Source organism: Aotus nancymaae, unplaced genomic scaffold, assembly GCF_030222135.1.
Source record: "Aotus nancymaae isolate 86718 unplaced genomic scaffold, 86718_ANA_hifiasm-v0.15.2.pri h1tg000011l, whole genome shotgun sequence".
In the NCBI taxonomy this organism is placed as follows: Eukaryota; Metazoa; Chordata; class Mammalia; order Primates; family Aotidae; genus Aotus; species Aotus nancymaae.
The window spans coordinates 47341283-47364067 of record NW_026988422.1 but is presented as its reverse complement, the minus strand read 5'-3'; the positions used below and the strand labels follow the sequence as shown (position 1 = coordinate 47364067).

The window sequence follows — 22785 nt, the reverse complement described above, 5'->3', positions numbered from 1 at the left end:
TGCCACTGCACTCCAGCCTGGGCGACAGAGTGGGACTCCATCTCAAACAAACAAAAATTTAGAATGAAGTACAAGAGAAAAACGAGTGGGAAAAGGTAACCAGAAAGCTTCAGATACACAGGAGACACAGTCAGATGGTCTAATATCTGTATAACTGGAGCCACAGATGGTGCAGGGACAGAGAGAACAAAGCAAATTTAATGTTTGAGGAGATAATGGCCAAAAATTTTCCAAAAATGATGAAAATAATCCCAGATTCAAGAAGCTCAGCATCCCTAAACAGAGTAAGTAAAAAGTACGCATAGGTTCATTATCAGTTACACTGCAGAAATCCAAAGGTTGGGGGTGAAACTCTTGAAGCAACTAGAGAAAAAACACACAATACATTCATAGCAATAATAATTACAGTAACAACTGACAACAGAAAAAATGAAAGAAGACAAGGAGAAAAGATCCAAGGGCTGGGCATGGTGGCTCATGCCTGTAATCCCAGCACTTTGGGAGGCCAAGGCAGGTGGATTGCTTTGAACTCAGGAGTCTGAGACCAGTCTGGGCTTACATGGTGAAACCCTGTCTCTTAAAAAAAAAAAAAAAAAAAAAAAAGACAAGGAGAAAAGATCCTTAAAATGTTAAAAGAAAAAAAAAAACCCAGGCAACTTGGAATTCTATAACAAAAAATTGTTAAATAACTATATAGACAAAAATAGATATAGTCACAAGCAGCCCTGCATTAAGAGAAACACTAAAAAGGGCTCTTCAGGTAGAAGGAAAATGATTATGATTCCAGACAGAATCCTAGTAATAAAAATAATAAAGAGCTCCCCAAGTAGTAAATATGTGCATAGGTATAAATTAATATTGTGTGTACAAAGCAGGACTAGTAAGGTGCCATGGAATTAAAATACATATATACACATATATACAATTAAAATGCATGAAAGCAATGAAAAAGGAAGGTGATAAATGGACTTAAAGTGTTTTAAGGTTCTAGGTTTGTTAAGAAGTAGGAAAAGTAATGATTTCTTTTAGATTGTAAAAAGTTAAGGGTGCATGTGTAATTTCTAGGTTAACCACTATGAGAATGGATAACAAGTTAATGAGGGAAAAATAGAATAATAAACAAAACATTATTAACTTTTTTAAAGGCAGGAAAGGAAAAAAATTACAAACTAGGTGAATTAAACAGAAAAGACAGCTGGGTTTGGGCTCACATCTGTAATCTCAGCACTTTGGGAGGCCGAGGCAGGTGGATCACCTGAGGTCAGGGGTTCGAAAACAGCCTGGCCAACATGGTGAAACCCTGTCTCTACTAAAAATACAAAAAAATTAGCTGGGCATGGCGGCAGGCACCTGTAATCCCAGCTACTTGGGAGGCTGAGCAGGAGAATCTCTTGAACCTGCGAGACAGAAGTTGCAGTGAGCCAAGTTTGCGCCACTGCACTCCAGCCTGAGCAGCAGAGCAAGACTCTGAAAAAACAAACAAAAAACCGAAAAGAAATACAGTCATGCATCACTTAATGATGGGAATGCATTTTGAGAAATGTATCATTAGGCAATTTTGTCGTGAGAACGTGACAGAGTATATTTATACCAGCTAGATGGTATAGCTTACTGCCCACCTAGGCTATGTGGATATCTAATTGCTCCTAGGCTACAAGCCTGTACAGTACGTTACTGCACTGAATACTGTAGGCAATTGTGACACAATAGTAAGAATCTGTGTAACTAAACATACAGAAGGGGCTGGGCGTGGTGGCTTATGCCTGTAATCCCAGCAGATTGGGAGGCCAAGGTGGGTGGATCACCTGAGGTCAGGAGTTTGAGACCAACCTGGCCAACATGGTGAAACCCCATCGCTACTAAAAATACAAAAATTAGTCGGGCGTGGTGGCAGATTCCTGTAGTCTCAGCTACCCAGGAGGCTGAGGCATGAGAATTGCTTGAACCCAGGAGGTGGAGGCTGCAGTCAGTGGAGATCGCACCAGAGCACTCCAGTCTGGGTGACAGATCAAGGCTGTCTCAAAAAAAAAAAAAGGCTGAGTGTGGTAGCTCATGTCTATAATCCCAACTACTCAGGAGGCTGAGGCAGGAGAATCGGCATCGCATGAGCCTGGGAGGCAGAGGTTGCAGTGAGTTGAGATCACGCTACTGCACTCCAGCCTGGGTGACAAGAGCAACTCTGTTTCAAAAAAAAAACAAAAACAAAAAACCCAAATACTCATTACGATCATATGAGACCTCCATCATATATGTGATCTGTCATTGAAGTGTTATTATGTGGCACATGACTGCAGAAGCATGGTATGTATAAACCTTGCTAGCTTTTTGGAAAGATTTGCTTTTAGGAGACAACATTTGAATTGAGCCCTGAAAGATAAGGAATTAAAAGTTGAAGGCAGCACATTCTTGGCAGAGGAAACAGCAAGTATACAAACCTGAGGTAGAATTTAAAAGACTGAAAGATGACATATTGTAACCACTCTCACCCTCGTTTTTCTTTGAGATGCTAACAGTATTAGCAAATAAGTTATATTTTTGATATTGCTTTTTTTGTTTTTGAGATAGTCTTGATCTGTCGTCCAGGCCAGAGTACAGTGGCAGGATCTCAGTTCCCTGTAGCCTTTAATCCCTAGGCTGAGGTGATCCTCCTGCCTCAGCCTCCTGAGCAGCTAGGACTACAGGAGCCTACCACCATGCTGGCTAATTTTTTTATTTTTAGTTTTTGTGTAGAGTTAGGGTCTCTCTATGTTGTCCAGGCTGGTCTCAAACTCCTAGGCTCAAGTGATCCTCCCGCCTCAGTCTCCACAGTGGTAGGATTGCAGGGGTGAAACACCACATCCGGTCTGATATTGCATTGTTAGCTAAGGAGTCTCTGCCTTTGAAGTCATTCTCCACTCACCATCCTGATTATTTCCTTCCTAGCAGTGATCACAATCTATACTTTTGCTTACTTGTTTAATACCTGTCTCACTTGCTAAAAAGATTAGGCCCTTGAGGGCAATGATCTTGGCCACTGTCCATTGCTGTATCCATTAGCCAATACTTGACACACTAATGAATACTTACAGGGTGACTGAACCTTACAAAAACATATTCTTTCAGATTTGAAGTTAATTAGCAGACTGGATAGCAAGAATAGTTTTTATATTTGTATTTGCTGTACAAATGGAGATGGAGTTTTGCTCTTGTTGCCCAGGCTGGAGTGCAGTGGTGTAATCTCGGCTCACCACAACCTCCGCCTCCTGGGTTCAAGCCATTCTCCTCCTGCCTCAGCCTCCCAAGTAGCTGGGATTATAGGCATGAGCCACGACACCTGGCTAATTTTGTATTTTTAGTAGAGATGGGGGTTTCTCCATGTTGGTTAGACTGGTCTTGAACTCCCGACCTCAGGTGATCCACCCGCCTCGGCCTCCCAAAGTGTCAGGATTACAGACAGGTGTGAGCCACCACACCCAGCCTAAAATTTATTTTATTTTTTCTGGAGACAGAGTCTTGCTCTGTTGCCAGGCACCAGGCTGGAGTGCAGTGGCCGGATCTCGGCTCACTGCAACCTCTGCTTCCCAGATTCAAGCAATTCTCCTGCCTCAGCCTCCCGAGTAGCTGGGACTACAGGTGCACGCCACTACGCCCAGCTAATTTTTGTATTTTTAGTAGAGACGGGGTTTCACCATGTTGGCCAGGATGGTCTCGATCTCTTGACCTTGTGATCCGCCCGCCTCGGCCTCCAAAGTGCTGGGATTACAGGCGTGAGCCACCTTGCCCGGCCCTAAAATATTTTTTTTAATTTATTTTTAATTGTGGGCTGGGCGTGGTTGCTCACGGTAGCTCATACCTATAATCCCAGCACTTTGGGAGGCTGATGTGAACAGATTACTTGAGGCTGGGAGTTCGAGACCAGACTGGCCAACATGGTGAAACATTTATCTAGTAAAAATACAAAAATTAGCCCCAGGTGTGGTGGCATGTGCCTGTAATCCCAGCTACTTGGGAGGCTGAGATGGGTGAATTACTTGAACCCAGGAGGCAGAGGTTGCAGTGAGCCAAGATCATGCCACTGCACTCCAGCCTGGGCAATAGAATGAGACTCCGTCTCAAAAAACAAAATAAAAGAAAATTATGGTAAAATACATGTAATATAAAATTCACCATTTTTTAAGTGTGGAACTAAGTAATGTTTACTGTATTCACATTGTTGTATAACAGATCTCTGGAACTTTTCATCTTGCAATACTGAAACTCTGTACCCATTAAACAACTCATTTCCCCTTCCTGCCAGCACCAGGGAACCACCATTCTACTTTTTGTGTCCGTGATTTTGACTCTAGATATCTCACATAAGTGGAATCCTACAGAATCTGTCCTTTTATTACTGGCTTGTTCATTCAGCATAATATTCGCAAGGTTCATCCATGTTGTAGCATGTGACAGAATGTCCTTCTTTTTATAAGGCTGAATAATACTCCCTTGTACGTATATGCCACATTCTCTTTATCCTTTCATGTGTTCACAGGCATTTGGGCTGCTTCTCCTCTAGGCAATTGGGAGTAATGCTGCAATGAACATGGGTGTGCAAATATCTTGTCAAGATCCTGCTTTCAGTTTTTTTTGGATATATACTCAGAAGCGGAATTGCTGGATCATATGGTAATTCTATTTTTAGTGTTTTGAAGAATCATGTTAACTTTTAAACAAATAGCCCCATTCTCACGGACTGTAGTGCAATATGTTAAGAGGTGGCATATTGGCTTCCCTCTAATTAAATTGAAAATAGCAATCATGCTCATATATAACCATTAAAATATGTTTAAACTTCTTACTTAAGATGCATCAATTACGCTGTTGGCAACTGTAGATGCTTTCATTTCCTCCCGGTCTCAGTCAACAAGCTGTTCTTTACTTTTAACAACCCCTTCCCCCAATATCAGGGTCACTAGAGCAGAAGATTCATGATGGAAGGACCTGTTTTGTTCAATACTGTGCCCCAAGTAACTAGCACAGTAGTTGGCATAGAATAGCACTCAAAAAGAATGGGTAAATGAATGAGTGAGCGCATGAATAAAAAGACCATGTTGCTAGGAATAGTGGAAAAAAATTGAACTTAGCCCCAGGAGTGAGAGAAAAGTACCTCTTGTTCCAGCAAGCAGGAAGTGGAACACAGATGGCAAAGAGACATTTGATGACATGAATATTGCCAGAATGATGATACCACCCCTAGGATGCATTCAGACTAAAGCTCTGATGATTACATAGGATCATACCAACCATGAAGATCTGGGGAGTTGGGGAACCCAAGGAATGCTTTCAGATTAATGGGATTGCGCTCTACGAAGAAAAAGCCAAGGGAGTGCTGATAGTACAGGACCTTCTTCTCCTTCTTTTTTATTTTTTTAAGACAGAGTCTCACTCTGTCGCCAGGCTGGAGTGCAGCAACAGATCCCAGCTCACCGCTACCTCCGCCTCTGAGGTTCAAGTGATTTTCCTGCCTCAGCCTCCCGAGTAGCTGGGACTACAGGTGCGTGCCACCACACCCAGCTTATTTTTGTATTTTTAGTAGAGATGGGGTTTCACCATGTTGGCCATGATAGTCTCGATCTCTTGATCTCGTGATCTGCCACCTTGGCCTCCCAAAGTGCCGGGATTACAGGCTTGAGCCACTGCGCCTGGCCCTTTCCCTTCTCTTCTGCCAGACAGCATGGACTCTGGGGTTTGGGTGGGTGGGGCGAGGAGCATCGGAAGCAAAAGCATTGTCACACCAAGTTGCAGATTCCCTGCCAGCCAGCTTGCTGCACATGAGGCTGACTGAAGCCCTCTGATGGGGACTGGAGCGTGAAGTCAAGAGGGGATTCAACACACCAAGAGTGGTTATCATCTCACGAAGGAAGCAAGCTCTCCTACTAAAGGCTGCTGACCTTACATCTTTGCATTTGATACATAATCTTAAGAAATGAACTGGAGAAAATGGGATTACACTGTATCAGTAGAAATTAAACTTAATACAAAAATATCATGAATTTATAAAAGATATATAGGCCCTGAAGCAAATTGTTCAGTGGAAATGATGCTGTCACATATCTGAAGCATTAATGAATCATAAGTTCACTTCCATTCAAATGAAGAGATGAAATTCAAGAGAAAAGTACTTTTAATAGGCATGTCCCCCCAAAGGGATAAAAGACAAGGTATGGTTGCTTAGTGATTACATAAAATAGTTTCTCATTCCCTTAGTCATGAGTTTAAATTTCACTAACAAATCAATACAGTGAATAGTGGGATCTTTTATTTATTGCTTTATAGAGGAGTCAGTATGGCTTAATAGAAAACTCACTAAACTTGGGCTCAGAAGATCTGCATTCAGGTGTTAGTATTGCCTCGACCACGTTAGCCTTTTAGAGAATTGTCAGTTTCCATCACACACACTGCCAACAGTGTGAGACAGATCTGACCATGTTTCTCCCCAACATAAAATTCTTCACGGGGATAATTTTATTCCTATAGGGCAAATTCTGAACATCTCTATATAGTACATTCTTTCATTATTTGACTCCTTCTTACCTAGCCAGCCTTAACTTACATCATTTGCCCCTCGCTTCATGTCAGGCAACACTGAACAGTAGGTAGTTCTTTTGAGATGTATCATGCTCATTCATACTTATTCTGCTTAAAATTCTCTTTTCATTCATTCAGCAAACTTTTACTCATTTTTTATGTCTCTGCTTAACTGCCACTTCTGGACCAGCGTGGTGGCTTATGCCTGTAACCCCAGCACTTTGGGAGGCCAAGGCAAGCGGATTGGTTGAGCTCAGGAGTTTGAGACCAGTCTGGGCAGCCTGGCAAAACTGTCTCTTAAAAATACAAAAAAACTAGCTGGGCTTGGTGATGCACACCTGTAGTCTCAGCTACTTGGGAGGCTGAGGTGAGAGGATCACTTGGGCCCCGGAGGTGGAGGTTGCAAGTAGCCTGATTGTGCCACTGTACTCCAGCCTGGGCGACAGAGGAAAACCCATCTCAAAATAATAATAATAATAAATAAATAAATAAATAAATATCTACAAAATTCAAAGGAAGTGTAGAAAGTAAAATGTCCCTTAAAAACACAATCCTGGGGCTGGACGTGGGAGCTCACGCCTGTAATCCCAGCACTTTGGGAGGCCGAGGCAGGTGGATCACGAGGTCACTCTTGACCATCCTGGTCAACATGGTGAAACCCCGTCTCTACTAAAAATACAAAAAATTAGCTGGGCATGGTGGCGTGTGCCTGTAATCCCAGCTACTCAGGAGGCTGAGGCAGGAGAATTGCCTGAATCCAGGAGGCGGAGGTTGCGATGAGCCGAGATCGCGCCATTGCACTCCAGCCTGGGTAACAAGAGCGAAACTCCACCTCAAAAAAAACAAACAAACAAAAAAAACCCACAATCCTGGCACATGCCTGTAATCCCAGCTACTCAGAGGCTGAAGCAGGACAATCACTTGAATCCAAAAGGCAGAGGTTGGCTGTGAGCCAAGATCACGCCACTGCACTCCAGCCTGGACAAGAGCGAATCTTTGTCTCAAACAACAACAACAATAACAAGAACAAAACACTCCCAACTGGGCACGGTGGCTCAAGCCTGTAATCCCAGCACTTTGGGAGGCGGAGGTGGGTGGATCACTTGAGGTCAGGAGTTGGAGATCAGTCTGGCCAACATGGTGAAACCCATCTCTACCAAAAATACAAAAATTAGCCAGGTGTGGTCGCTCAAGCCTGTAATCCCAGCTACTAGGGAGGCTGAGGCAGGAGAATTGCTTGAACCTGGGAGGTGGAGGTTACAGTGAGCCGAGATAGTGCCACTGAACTCCAGCCTGGGTGACAGAGTGAGACTCTGTCTCAGAAAACAAACAAACAAACAAAAACACATCAACACACACTCCCCAAGATAGCTTTTGTTAATGTAAGAACAGGGACCATATGTACACATCTTTGAATGTTCAGAACATAGCAATGTACATAAGAGTCTTCGATAAATGCTGTTGAATGGATGAATTTATAAAATGGAGACGGCCTAATTGACTGTACTTGCCAATAGCGTTGTAGTGGTGGAATCATGCAAGATAAAATGAATATGAAAGTTCTCTGAATGCTGGAAAGCATTATGTAAGCACAAAATTGGGTGATAAGTGACTGACACCTCTGCACCTCATTTTATTTGACCTTTACTACCAGGCAAACTTAGTTTCGATGATGATTATGATAATTATGGCTAACATTTATTGAGCACTTCTTATATCCAGAGCACTATATTAAATATTTCACCCATGTTAAGTCATTTAATTTATAGCATATAGTCATTTCCACATTTTTTTTTTCATATGAGGAAACTAAGACCCAAAGAAGTTGTAACTTGCCCCCTCAAAATCACAGAAGTGGTAACACAGCCAGAATTTAAACCCAGGCAATCTGGCATCTGAGTCAACACTGTTAACCAATTTATATAAAAACCAATTCATTCAAAAACCAATTCATTCTTATACAAAATCCTGAGGCTGAGCCCTGGAGCTCATATTTCCCATGCTTACATTGCTTCTTGCTTCAATTTTGGAATCTTCATCAACTTTACTTCTGTAAACCTCTGTTTTCTCATATATAAAATGAACATCTTAGTGGTTCTTATCTTACAAATTTGTTTGTAAGGATTGTCTCTAGCACTGTCTGTCTTATTTCATTTTCTGTTATTATAATACAACAAACTGGGTAATTTATAAAGAAAAATCTTAGGCTGGGCTGGGTGGCTCATGCAAGTAATCCCAGCACTTGGGGAGACTGAGGCAGGAGGACCACGAGGTCAGGAGTTTGACACTAGCCTGGGTAACATAGTGAAACCCTGTCTCTACTAAAAATACAAAAATTAGCCAGGAGTGGTGGTGTGCACCTGTAGTTCCAGCACTTTGGGAGGCCGAGGCAGGTGGATCAGGAGTTCGAGACCAGCCTGACCAATATGGTGAAAGCCATCTCTACTAAAATTACCAAAATTAACCGGGCATGGTGCCATGCACCTGTAGTCTCCCAGCTACTGGGGAGGCTAAGACAGGAGAATCACTTGAACCTGGGAGGCAGAGGTTGCAGGGAGCCGAGATTGCACCACTGCACTCCAGCCTGGGCGACAGAGCGAAACTCTGTTTCAAGAAAAAAAAAAAAGAAAAGAAAAGAAAAAGAAAAAAATTAGGCTGGGTGCAGTGGCTCATGCCTGTAATCCCAGAGTTTGGGAGGCTGAGGCGGGTGAATCACTAGGTCAGGGGGTTGAGATCAGCCTTGCCAACATAGTGAAACGCTGTCTCTACTACAAATACAAAAATTAGCTGGGCGTGGTGGTGTGGGCCTGTAATCCCAGCTACTCAGGAGGCTGAGGCAGGAGAATCACTTGAACCTGGGAGACGGAGGTTACAGTGAGCCGAGATGGTGCCACTGCACTCCAGCCTGGGTGATAGAGTGAGACTCCATCTCAAAAAAAAAAAAAAAGAAAAAATTATTTTGTTTTTGCCTCTGGAGGCTGGGAAGCCTGAGAGCACGGTGCCAGCATCTGCTCAGCATTATGTAAGGGCCTTCTAGCCCATCATCCCATGGCAGAAGGCAGAAAGGAAAAAGAGCACTCACATGTGCAACAGAGAAATGGAACTCACAGCCTCAAGCCTTTTTATAATTGGCATTAATCCATTCATGAGGGTGGAGTCCTAATAACCTAAACACCTTCTCTTAGCCTTCAACTCTCAACACTGTTGCATTGGAGATTGAGTTTCCAACCTGTGCCTTTTGGTGCACACATTCAAACCACAGCACTGCTTAAGGTAGCAACGCCAAGAAGGCGATCAAACGTAGCGCCCAGAGTTAGTGATTTTTTTTTTTCTTTTTTGACATGAGAGTTTTGCTCTTGCTTGCCACCCAGGCTGGAGTGTAATAGTGCGATCTCTGCTCACTGTCACCTCTGCCTCCCGGGTTCAAGTGATTCCTCTGCCTCAGCCTGCTAAGTAGCTGGGATTATAGGTGCCCGCCACCACACCTGGCTACTTTTTGTATTTTTAGTAGAGACCAGGTGTCACCGTGTTGGCCAGGCTGGTCTCGAATTCCTGACCTCAGGTGATCTGCCTGCCTCAGCCTCCCAAAATGCTGGGATTACAGGTGTGAGCCACCATGTCTGGCAGTGATTGTTTGCTTTGCAACAGACACAGCAGTAAAGAGAAGCAAAAGGACCATACTGCTGCAAAAAACAAGCAACCCTAACCTAGAAGGAACTATTAATTAAACATCTATTCATGAATACATTTGCATGGCCAGATTAATGAGGTCAAGGTTCAGCACTCTAACTCTGTCCTTATCAGTCATGGCCAAGTAATGAGGCTCCTGTGGAAAAGAATATATGTATTGACAGGATGGGACACTTACTTCTTATTAATTCAGTTATTTGGCTTTGGTCAGTGCTAATGATGGTAATGGTTGATGGCTACATACACTGGGGAATCGTCAGAAATGGAAATAAAAATCTACAGCATGTCATACATGTAACTGCAGAGGTGTGGGTAAAGAACAATGGAAACAGAGAGCAAACAGCACTGCCAGGTGCCTGCAGGTGGCATTCAGTTCCAGAATAGCCATCCAGGCTTATAGAAAACTCAATCCAACTTTAAAAGGGATTACCAGGCAGTTTTGCAGCTCTACCCAGCCATTTACACACTATTGGTAGGAATGTAAATTAGTCCAGCCACTGTGGACAGCAGTTTGAAGATTTCTCAAAGTACTAAGTGATGAACTACCATTCAACCCAGCAATAGTACTTCTGATTATATACACAGAGGAAAATAAATTGTTCTACCAAAAGGAGTCATATGTTCATTACAGCTCTGTTCACGATGCAAAATATGGAATTAACCCAGGTGTCCATCAGTGGTGCACTGGATAAAGAAAATGTGGTACATATATATCATGGAATACTATGCAGCCATAGAAAAAGAATGAAATCGTGTCCTTTACAGCAACATAGATGGAACTGGAGGCCATTATCCTAAGCCAACTAAGACAGAAACAGAGGCCAGGTGCAGTGGCTCATGCCTGTAATCCAGCACTTTGGGAGTCTGGTGGGTGGATCAGTTGAGGTCAGGAGTTTGAGACGAGCCTGGCCAACATGGTGAAACCCCATCGCTACTAAAAAGACAAAAATTAGCCAGGCATAATGGTGGACATCTGTAGTCCCAGATGCTTGGGAGGCTGAGGCAGGAGAATAGCTTGAACTTGGGAAGCAGAGGTTGCAGTGAGCAAAGACCACACCACTGCACTCCAGGCTGGGCGACAAGAGCAAAACTCTGTCTAAAAAAAAAAAAGAGAAACAGAAAACCAAATATTGCCTGTTCTATAAGTGAGAGCTAAACACTGAGTCCATATGAACACAAAGATGGGAACAGTAGACACTGGGGACTGTTAGAGAAGGGAGAGAGGGAGTGGGGCAAGGGCTGAGAAACCACCTGCTGGGTATGACGCTCACTACCTGGATAATGGTTCAGTCATACCCCGAACCTCAGTACCATGCAATAGACCTTTGTAACAACCTGCACATGTGCCCCTGATTCTAAAATATAAGTTGAAAAAGAAAAAAATCATTTGCTACAATATAAAGACTGAAATTGCTCCAAAAATTTTACTTTTATTTTTTATTCATTATTTTGAGACAGAGTCTCACCCTGTTGCCCAGTTGGAATGCAGAGGCATGATACCAGCTCACTGCAACCTCCACTTCCTGTGTTCAAGTGATTATCATGCCTCAGCCTCCCAAGTACCTGGGATTACAGGCACCTGCCACCACCCCCAGCTAATTTTTGTATTTTTAGTAGATGTGGGGTTTTGCCATGTTGGCCAGGCTGGTCTCGAACTCCCAACCACAGGTGGTCCACCCACCTCCACCTCACAAAGTTCTGGGATTACAGGCATGACCCAACGCACCCGGTTCCCAAATTTTACTTTTAAATATTTCCTACACAATATATGATGCAATTTAAAAAAAAATAAAACAACATATATTCTCATACAAAAAAATAAAGACAGACGGCAGGAAACTGACAAACCTGCTGTTAACTGAAAACAAGTAGCTAAAAACTAACCAGGAAGTTTTCACAATACAGTCTTACAAGTGTTCCAGTTGTCAGCAAGAAGAATAAGCCTTTAGAAAGAAGAGCTCCTGGGCCGGGCGCGGTGGCTCACGCCTGTAATCCCAGCACTTTGGGAGGCCAAGGCGGGTGGATCACGAGGTCAAGAGATCGAGACTATCCTGGTCAACAGGTGAAACCCCGTCTCTACTAAAAATACAAAAACTTAGCTGGGCACGGTGGCGCGTGCCTGTAATCCCATCTACTCAGGAGGCTGAGGCAGGAGAATTGCTTGAACCCAAGAGGCGGAGGTTGCGGTGAGCCGAGATCGCGCCATTGCACTCCAGCCTGGGAAACAAGAGCGAAACTCCGTCTCAAAAAAAAGAAAGAAAGAAAGAAGAGCTCCTGGATATACATAACTGCAGGATTAGTCAACGGTGGGGCCTTCAGTTGGCACTAGGGAAAATTTTTCCAGGAATAGTAATATTAACAGCTTCAGTCATTACCAAGTGGCATTGAGTCTAGGGAACAGTCTCAGGGAAACATTGTCCTCAGAATTAAAACAGTGATAAATCAAGACGTAATCGACCAGATGCACCATCTGCAGAGGTAACTCACCCTAAGAAATGTTTTGCAAATGTGTTTGCAGGGAAACTTCATAAGACCTGAGTGCAATGCTCACGACTAAAATTAACCACATATTTTATGCCTCTGCGCCTTTGCAAATGTTGTTCCTTCTGCCTATTATATCTTCTGTTACCCTTTTCTCCCTTTTTTCCAGTCCATTGAGTAAACTATTATTCTTTCAAAATGTAGTCCAGGTATCATCATAACCTGTGCCTGAGAACAGAATGAATTATTTCCTCATCTCTCCTACTTCTCTGTATATCATATTATTATTTGAGGATCTGTCTCACCTACACCTAGCACACTGCAGGCATTTTGAGGACAGAACCCAAACCTCTTTTCCCAGCATCTCCTACCTCAGTGCCCAACCAAATAGGTGTTTTGGATCAACTGAGTGGACCAGGAGAGGGGAGGAAGGAGACGCTTATCCTAAGTACATCAGTGCTGGGCATGGTGGCTCACACCTGTAATCCCAGCACTTAAGGAGGCTGAGGTGGGTGATCGATTGAGTCGAGAAATTCCAGACCAGCATGGGCAACATGGTGAAATCTTGTCTCTACTGAAAAAAAAAAAAAAAAAAAAAAAAAAAATTAGCAGGGTGTGGTGGTGCATGCCTGTAGTCCAAGCTACTTGTTAGGCTGAGGCAGGAGAATGGCTTGAACCTGGGAGACAGAGATTGCAGCGAGCTATCATGCCACTGAACTCCATCCTGAGCAACAGACCAAGACTCTTGTCTCAAGAAAAGGGGGAAAAAAAGTACATCGGAATCTTTGGATAGGTAGGGGTGGCCTGCAGGATTGGCATATTTAATATTGTCATAGATTTGGGGGCAGTTTCAGAATCCACATGAGCCATGATATTTTTTATGGTTATTCAAAGATATCTCCAATTACTTTTTAAGTGAGAGACTGTTTTAGTAGGGAGACAAATTTATAAATGGAAATGTGCAACTTGTTATAAAAGTATGCAAAAGATTAAGAACTGGTAGGACCAGGCGCGGTGGCTCACGCCTGTAATCCCAGCACTTTGGGAGGCCGAGGCAGGTGGATCACGAGGTCAAGAGATCGAGACCATCCTGGTCAACATGGTGAAACCCCATCTCTACTAAAAATACAAAAAATTAGCTGGGCATGGTGGCGTGTGCCTGTAATCCCAGCTACTCGGGAGGCTGAGGCAAGAGAATTGCCTGAATCCAGGAGGTGGAGGTTGTGGTGAGCCGAGATCGTGCCATTGCACTCCAGCCTGGGTAACGAGCGAAACTCTGTCTCCAAAAAAAAAAAAAAAGAACTGATATAAAGCCAAAGAATTAAATCCCTAGGTGGAGATCAGAAGTTCCACAGAGGAAATGGATTGATCTCGGTCTTGAGGATAAATAGAAGTTTGTTGAGTGTGATGGTTAATTTAGGTGTCAGCTTGACTGGATTAAGGGGATACCCACATAGCGAGTAAAGCATTATTTCTGGGTATGTCTATGAGGATGTTTTTGGAAGATACTGGCATTTGAATCAGTGGACTGAGTAAAGAAGATCTGCCCTCACCTAATGTGTGGAGGCACCATCATCCATCAATTGAGGGCCCAGACAGAATAAAAAGGCAGAGGAAAGAAGAATTTCTCCTCTTTCCCTTCAAAGAAAACACCCACCTTTTCTTGCCCGTGCACATCAGAACTCCATGTTCTCCAGTCTTTGGACTTTAGAACTTGCACCAGCAGACCCCTACATTCTCAGGTCTTTGGCCTTGGACTGAGAGTTATACAATTGACTCGCCTGGTTCTCAAGCCTCTGGACTTGGATTGAGCCAGATTACCTGCTTCCCTGGTTCTCTGCCTTTCTTTTTTCTTTTTTTTGAAATGGAGTCTTGCTCTGTCACCCAGGCTGGAGTGCAGTGGCATGATCTCAGGTCACTGCAACCTCTGCCTCCTGGGTTCAAGTGATTCTTCTACCTCAGCCTCCCATGTAGCTGGGACTACAGAGGCCAGCCACCATGCCTGGTTAATTTTTGTAATTTTAGTAGAGATGGGGTTTCACCATATTGGCCAGGCTGGTCTCAAACTCCTGACCTTGTGATCCGCCTGCCTCAGTCTCCCAAAGTCCTGGGATTACAGGTGTGAGCCACTGCACTCAGCCAGTTATCCACCTTTCAGTAGCATGTCATGGGACCTCAGCTTCCATAATTGAATGAGCCATTTCTCCTAATAAATCCCCTCTCATCTATCTATCTATCTATCTATCTATCTATCTATCTACCTACCTACCTACCTATCATCTATCTTCCCATCATCTTTCTTCCCATTCATCCATCCTACTGGTTCTGTTTCTCTAGAGAACCCAGACCAATACATCAAGCAAACTGTCAGGCAGAGGGAACAATCTTTACAAAGCAAGGAAGTTCCACTGCTTTTAGCAGAGACCTAAAATAACAGTGAGTCCGGGCATGGTGGCTCACACCTGTAATCCCAGCACTTTGGGAGGCCAAGGCAAGTGGATTACCTGAGGTCAGGAGTTTGAGACCAGCCTGGCCAACATGGTGAAACCTGGTCTCTTCTAACAATACAAAAATTAGCTGGGCCTGGTGGTGCATGCCTACTGTAGTCTCAGCTACTTGGGAGGCTGAGGTGGGAGAATCACTTGAACCCGGAAGCAGAGGTTGGGTTGCAGTGAGCTGAGTTTGCGCCACTGCACTCCAGCCTGGGCAACAAAGCGAGACTCTGTCTCAAAAATAAATAAATAAATGAAATAAAATAACAGTGGTTTAAACAACCAAGCAGTTTATTTCTATCTCTACAAAGACCTTAGGATCCTAGACTTCTTTATCCAACTATTCCAAAAGTCACGTGTGGCCTTCATCCTTTAGTGCTCCAGCCATCACATCCACATTCCAGATAGCACGGAAGGGGGCCAAGGGAACTTAACTATCATTTTATGCAGGTTCTTGGTCCACATTCATCCCATTAGCCCAACATAGTCTCATAACCACAACTAGTAGCAAAATTCTCTGGGAAATATAGTATTTATTCTGGGCATCACATCTCCACCTAAAAATTTGGTATTCTAACCTACGAAAGGGTAGAACAGATAATGGGAGACAATTAGCTATTTTTGCCACATATTCTTATCTCCAATTTTTTTTTTTTTTTTGAGATGGAGTCTTGCTCTGTCGCCCAGGCTGGAGTGCAGTGGTGTGATCCCAGCTCACTGCAATCTCCCTCTCCGGGTTCAAGAGATTCTCCTGCCTCAGCCTCCCAGGTAGCTGGGCTAACAAGCGTCCACCACCATGTACAGCTAGTTTTTGTATTTTTAGTAGAGATAGGGTTTCACCATGTTGGCCAGGCTGGTCTCGAACTCCTGACCTCAAATGATCTGCCTGCCTTGGCCTTCCAAAGTGCTGGGATTACAGGCATGAGCCACCACACCCAGCCATCTTTATTTTTTATATAAAATCAATGCAAAGAGTGGTTTCATTATTTTCATGGTTCATTCAGGAAATTTCAAGTAGTTTCTCTTAGCTTATACATAAACTTTAAAGTAGGAAGAATGAACGGTAATAGAGCTAGAAAGATAATGAAGTGATCAGAACATAAAGGTTGGGCCTGGTGTGGTGGCTCATACCTGTAATCCCAACACTTTGGGAAGCCGAGGTGGGCAGATCACCTGAGGTCAGGAGTTTAAGACCAGCCTGGCCAACATGGTGAAACCCTGTCTCTACTAAAAAAAAAAAAAAAAAAAAAAAAATTAGCTGGGTGTACTAGCGGGTCCCTGTAATCCCAACTACTCAAGAGGCTAAGGTAGGAGAATCACTTGAACCCGGAGGTGGAGGTTGCAGTGAGCCGAGATCATGCCATTGCACTCCAGCCTGGGTTACAAGAACAGAACTCCATCTCAACAACAACAACAAAAGAATATAAAGGTATGGTGGTATGTGCTATTCAGGTTACTCAGAGACTCAATAATTTGATCAGTTCTGTAAAATGAGTTTTTGCTTTTTTCTGAAATGGAAAGACACCCGGGATAGCAGTGACAATGTCATGTTACTGCCTACCTGTGGGAAATAACGGTCTCTCTGTTCCTCCTGCTTCCTACCCCTTAAATGCAAAGGAATAGCAGCAGGAATGGGAGGGGAGTAAATTTCTTGTCAGCATGGTTTTGGAAACAAGCTGAGGAAAGGACTACAAATTTAATCAATAGTCATTGAAATAAATTTGTACTAAGTGCTTGCTATGTGTATGTGGTCCAAATCCAATCCATGTAATCATACTAGTCTATCAAAGCAGCAATGCCACTGTTTCAGTAAAGAAAGCATTTTTAGGCCATGTATGGTGGCTCACTCCTGTAATCCCAGCACTTTGGGAGGCTGAGGTGGGCAGATTGCTTGACCTCAGGAGTTCAAGACCAGCCTGGGCAACATGGTGAAACCCTGTCTTGGGCCAGGCGTGGTGGCTCACGCCTGTAATCCCAGCACTTTGGGAGGCCGAGGTAGGTGGATCATGAGGTGAGGAGTTCAGCCCAGCCTGGCCAAGATGGTGAAACCCTGTCTCTACTAAAAATACAAAAAAATTAGCCAGGCGTGGTGGTAGACACCTGCAATCCCAGCTACTTGGGAGGCTGAGTCAGAGAGTTGCTTGACCCCGGAAGGTGGAGGTTGCAGTGAGCCAAGCTCTCGCCACTGCACTCTATCCTGTGTGACAGAGGGAGACTCCATCTCAAAAACAAAACAAAACAAAACAAAAAAAAACTGTCTCTACTAAAAAAAAAAAAAAATTAGCCAGGCATGATGGTGTGCACCTGTAGTCTCAGCTACTTGGGGGCTGAGGTGGGAGGATCACTTGAACCCAGGAGGCGGAGGTTGCAGTGAGCCGAGATTGCACCACTGCTGCATTCTACCCTGAGCCACAGAGTGAGAGCCTGTCAAAAAAAAAAATTTTTTTTTAAATGTAGGATGAGAACTTGAAAGTATTTTCTGTTTGTTTGTATTATAAGTTCATTTGATATATTCGATAATCAGTGGTTAGTTCTCATCCACATTGACTGTAGATTTTTGAAAGTGGTAACACGTACATGGGTAACCCAAGTACAGAACTTGTTTGTTAAATCTTCATCCTCATTACCTTATCTGGACAACCATACAGGGATACGGTATGGGACAATCCTTATTCCTTTGGCCCGAACAGCTTTGTTGAGCCTAGTATTAATGTGCACATCTGGAGTTCCCATCTCCTTCATGGGAAATCTCTGGATTTCTCTGAATGTCCAAGGGGCATGTTTCTCGAAGCCCACGCCATGTGCTTGTGAATGTTGATGGTGTATTCTCTGGTCACCACCACATTGATGGCAGAAAGGCTTTTCTTCTTGCCATCCTTCTTTGAAGGAGCCATCCTGCCGGGCCCAAGCTGGAAAGCAAAAGAACTACAGATTGTGGGAGAAGGGAAACAGTGGTTGCCTGAAGGTATTTCTTGAAATGCTGGAGGAGAGTGGAGCTAACTTAAATGGGGATAGATGAGATTTATAGCCACTCCCCAACCCCACAACATATCTGCTTTAAATTCTTGGTCATGGCCAGGTGAGGTGGCTCACGCCTGCAATCCTAGCACTTTGGGAGGCGTAGGTGGGCAGATTGCAAGGTCAGGAGTTCGAGACCAGCCTGGCAAACATGGTGAAACACCGTCTCTACTAAAAATACAAAAATTAGCTGGGCATGGTGGTGCACACCTGTAATCCCAGCTACTCAGGAGGCTGAGGCAGGAGAATTACTTGAACCCGGGAGGCGGAGGTTGCAGTGTAGCAAGATTTCATAACCTATCTGGTTCTCTTATCTATGAAATGAAAGGTCAGGACAAACTGAGAAATATATATTTCTCTCTATATAACCAAATAGAAATTCTGGATTTGAAAGTATAACTGAAATCAAAAATTCTCTACAGGTGCTCAACAATAACCATTAGCTTGCTATACCAATTTATTACAAAAGCTTGAGGCCAGGTGCAGTAGCTCATGCCTATAATCCAGCCCTTTGGAGGCCAAAGTGGGCAGATCACTTGAGGCCAGGAGTTTAGACCAGCCTGGCCAACATGGTGAAACATGTCTCTACTAAAAATACAAAAATTAGCTGGGCGTGGTAGCGCGTGCCTGTAATTCCAGCTACGTGGGAGGCTGAGGCACAAGAATCACTCGAACCTGGGAAGTGAAGGTTGCTGTGAGCCCAGATTGCACCACTGCACTCAGCCTGGATGACTGAGTGAGACTTTGTCTCAACAACAACAAAAAGCTTGGGAGTGTGTTTGGGAAAAGACTGCTGTATGATCATTGACATCATTAGTTATCTCGGCCTTTTCCTTTCTGGAATATTTGAGTAGAAAATGTCCTGTTAACTCAGTTTGTCCTGACCTTTCATTTCATAGATAAGAGAACCAGATAGGTTATGAGATCTTGCTAAACTGCAGTCTCTGCCTCCCGGGTTCAAGCAATTCTTCTGCCTCAACCTCCTGAGTAGCTGGAGTACGTCACTACACCTGGGTAATTTATTTACTTATTTATTTCAGCAACAAGGTTTCACTATGTTGCTCAGACTGGTCTTGAACTCCTGGATTCAAGTGATCCTCCCACCTCAGCCTCTCAAGGTGTTGGGATTACAGGCATGAGCCACCATGCCTGGCCTAAAGATACTTTAAATATCTTACTTAAAGTTTAATAAGTACAAAGTCTAGGCTTCCTCAGGGACAGTTTCCATTAACTGTTTTTTTTCCCTGTGCCTGGGACACACTTTCTTGTTCTTTGCCTGTTGTGTAATTTTTTGCTAGAAACTGGGGATTTAAAATAACATAACATGGCAATGATTGAAATTGGATTCTCTTCTCTCCCGAGGATTTGTATTGCTGCTGTTTGTTTAGTGACTTTCCTGAACCCATTTTGTAAAGTTTGTATTTTTTTTTTAAGAGACAGTGTCTTTATTGGTCTTCCAGGCTGAAGCACAGTGATGCAATCAATCCTAACTCATTGCAGCCTTCAGTTTGTGGGTTCGAGCAATCCTCCTGCTTCAGCCTCTAGAGTGACTAGGACTACAGGCATGCACCACCACACTCAGTTTTTTTTCTTTTCTTATTTTTTGAGATGGCGTCTCACTCTGTCGCTAGGCTGGAGTGCAATGGGGTGCGATCTTGGCTCACTGCAACCTCCATCTCCCTTGTTCAAGCAATTCTCCTGCCTCAGCCTCCCGAGTAGCTGGGACTACAGGCACGTGCCACCATGCCCAGCTAATTTTTGTAGTTTTAGTAGAGACAAGGTTTTACCATGTTGGCCAGGATGGTCTCCACCTCTTGACCTCATGATCCACCCACCTTGACTTCCCAAAGTGCTGGGATTACAGGCATGGTAAGCCACTATGCCTGGCCCTAGTTTTTTTTTTCTTTGCTTTCTTCTTTAAATTATTATTTATTTTTATTTCATTAGATTTTGGGGGAACAGGTGGTGTTTGCTTATGAGAGAGGAGAAAGAAAAAAAGGCAGGCAGGTAGTTAGGGTGGGTCCTTGACTGAATCCTTTCAAACTAAAGAACAGCCTGCAGCCACAGCTAAGAGAACTTGCACAAGGGAGCTTGCCTAAGACATGCCCATAGTTGCACAGATAAGAAAGGCTGCACAGATCACTTGCCCAGACATACTCACAATGGAAAATTCTGTCCTCTGACATATTCGCAGTAAGGGGAACAAAGCAATATGGCGGAACTCAAGCTAAGGACCCGCATGCGTACTAGGAGGACGGGGTAGAGCTACCAGAAATTCAGACCTTATGCACCTCAGATGCCCAGCTTTCTTATTAAAGCCTTTGCATTCAGCTGTAAAAAAACAGCAACCCTCATTAGCCGGGCGTGGTGGCGCGTGCCTATAATCCTAGCTACTCGGGAGACTGAGACAGGAGAATCGCTTGGACCTGGGTGGCGGAGGTTGTGGTGAGCTGAGATCTTGCCATTGCACTCCAGCCTGGGCAACAAGAGCAAAACTCTGTTTCAAGGAAAAAACAAAAACAAAACAAAACAAACAAACAAAAAAAAACAAGACAAAAACAGCAACCCTCTTCAGGTCCCCTCTCCACGGTGGAGAGTGTAAGGTGAATACTTAAATAGATTACTGAGGTGACTGACAGCTGTGCTTTGGAGGAGGCAATCCGGTATTCCCTAGACCCAAGGAAATTAAGGAGAGCGTCAGTATGCTGCCGTGACATGGAGAGGGAAGGTCTGCAAAGCAGCAGGTTGTCCACGTACTGTAAGAGGAGACTAGGTTGAGGGGGGCAAGAGGTTAGGTTAGCTGCTAATGCTTGTTTAAATATGTGAGGGCTGTCTCTAAAGCCCTGGGGCAGGACTGTCCAGGTTAACTGCTGCGAGAGATTAGTGTCTGGATTGGTCTGAGTAAAGGCAAAGAGGAAATAGGACTTAGGTTGAAGAGGAATGGTAAATAAGGCATCCTTGAGGTTAAGGACTGTAAAATGAGAAGTAGTGGAGGGAATGTTTGATAATAGGGTGTATGGATTGGGAACTACAGGGTGGAGGGGAATTACTGCCTCATTGATAAGGCACAGGTCCTGAACCAGGTGAAAGCTGCACGGCTTTTGGGCTGGCAAGATAGGAGTGTTGCAAGGGGAACTGGTAGGAATAAGGAGTCCCTGTGCTAGGAGTTAGGTAATAATAGGCTTTAGGCCCTGGCGGTGGGTTTTTGAGATGGGAAACTGAGGACGTGAGGGAAAGTGGGTAGGATTTTTAAGAAGTATTTTAGCTGGTGTGTGATGTCTGGCCACTACAGGCTTAGAGGTATTCCATACTAAGGGATTAACTACATTAGGAGGGATAGGGGGTTGAGACAAGGGGTTGAGCCTGGGCATAGGGTCTGTTAGGAGGGGCAGTAGGAGGTGAGTGGGTGATGGGTTTTGAGTATGGGGGCCAGTAAGTTGGAGAATGGCCCCCCACAGTCTGGAGAATATTTCATTTTAATAGGGGAACTGGGCATGAGGGTATGATTAGAAAAGAGTGAGAAAAGGGGTGTCTTTGGAGGACACAGGCTAAAGGACGAATTTGATTAGGGCAAGGAGGCTTTTTATTATTTCCCATAACTGAAACCTGGGAAGGTATACTAGGCCCTGAGTAGGAAGGCAATACAGAACAGGCAACCCCCATGTCCATTAAGAAGGAAATGGACTTACCCGCTACTTGTAGCGTTACCCTGGGCTCGGCAAGGGTGATGGGGGTCTTCGAGTCTGGGCTGCGTCAATCATTCATGAGGCTAAGGAGTTTAAGTGAAGGGACTGCATCCTTTGGACTGGCTTGCCCCCCACATGGAGATGCAGGGGGTGAGCCTGTAGTCCGGAACGGGCAGTCTACCTTCTAGTGTTCGGTCTGTTTGCAGATAGGACAGGGTCCTGGGGACGGACGCGGATGGGGGCACAGTTAGGTCCAGTGCCCTTCCTGGCCGCATTTGAAGCAGGGCCCAGGCGGGACCTTTGAAGCAGTCTGGGCGGGTCTTGAGGGACCCCTTTGGGGGGGGTCTTAATGAGCCCCTTATACCAGACGCTTGGTAAGCTTCTGGCTTTAGAGCTGCTACAAGAGCTTGGGTTTGGAGGCTTACCTGTTGCTGTAAATGGGCCATGCGGGTGGCCTCAACCTTTTTCTTTTGGCTATTGAAGACTTTAAATGCCATGTTTACCAGGTCCCTTATGGGAGTTTGGGGGCCCTTCTCTGCCTTTTTCAGTTTTTTTTTTTAATATCTGGTGCTGACTGGGAGATAAAATGGGCCACTAGCTGGGGAGTCTGGGTCTACTCGGGTATGTAAGACTATAGCGTTGGTTAATTGGTTAAGGAAGGCAGCTGGGTTTTCAGTAGGACCCTGGGTTATTTTATGCAGCTTATTATAATTAACTACCTTATGAGCTGCGCCTTGCATGTCTGCTAGGAGTCACTGCAGCATTTGGTCTTGGCGGCGGCCGTTATTTTCATTAGGAGTAAGGGTAGAGGACAGAGTTACATAAATGTTGCGCTAGGTTAAGTTATAGGCCTGAGTGAAATAGGGAAATTC

General features: G+C 44.2%; 1 protein-coding gene across 6 annotated transcripts in view; it reads left to right on the top strand.

Annotated features, from left to right (window-relative positions):
* Positions 1-4816, top strand: part of WDR89 (WD repeat domain 89) — a 106686-nt gene extending 101870 nt beyond the window's left edge. For all 6 annotated transcript variants that reach the window (XM_064374922.1, XM_064374916.1, XM_064374917.1 and 3 more), the window contains one exon: positions 4511-4816. The gene's annotated coding sequence lies outside the window, so the exon portion shown is untranslated. The remainder of the gene's footprint in view (positions 1-4510) is intronic.
* The last annotated feature ends 17969 nt before the right edge of the window (positions 4817-22785 follow it).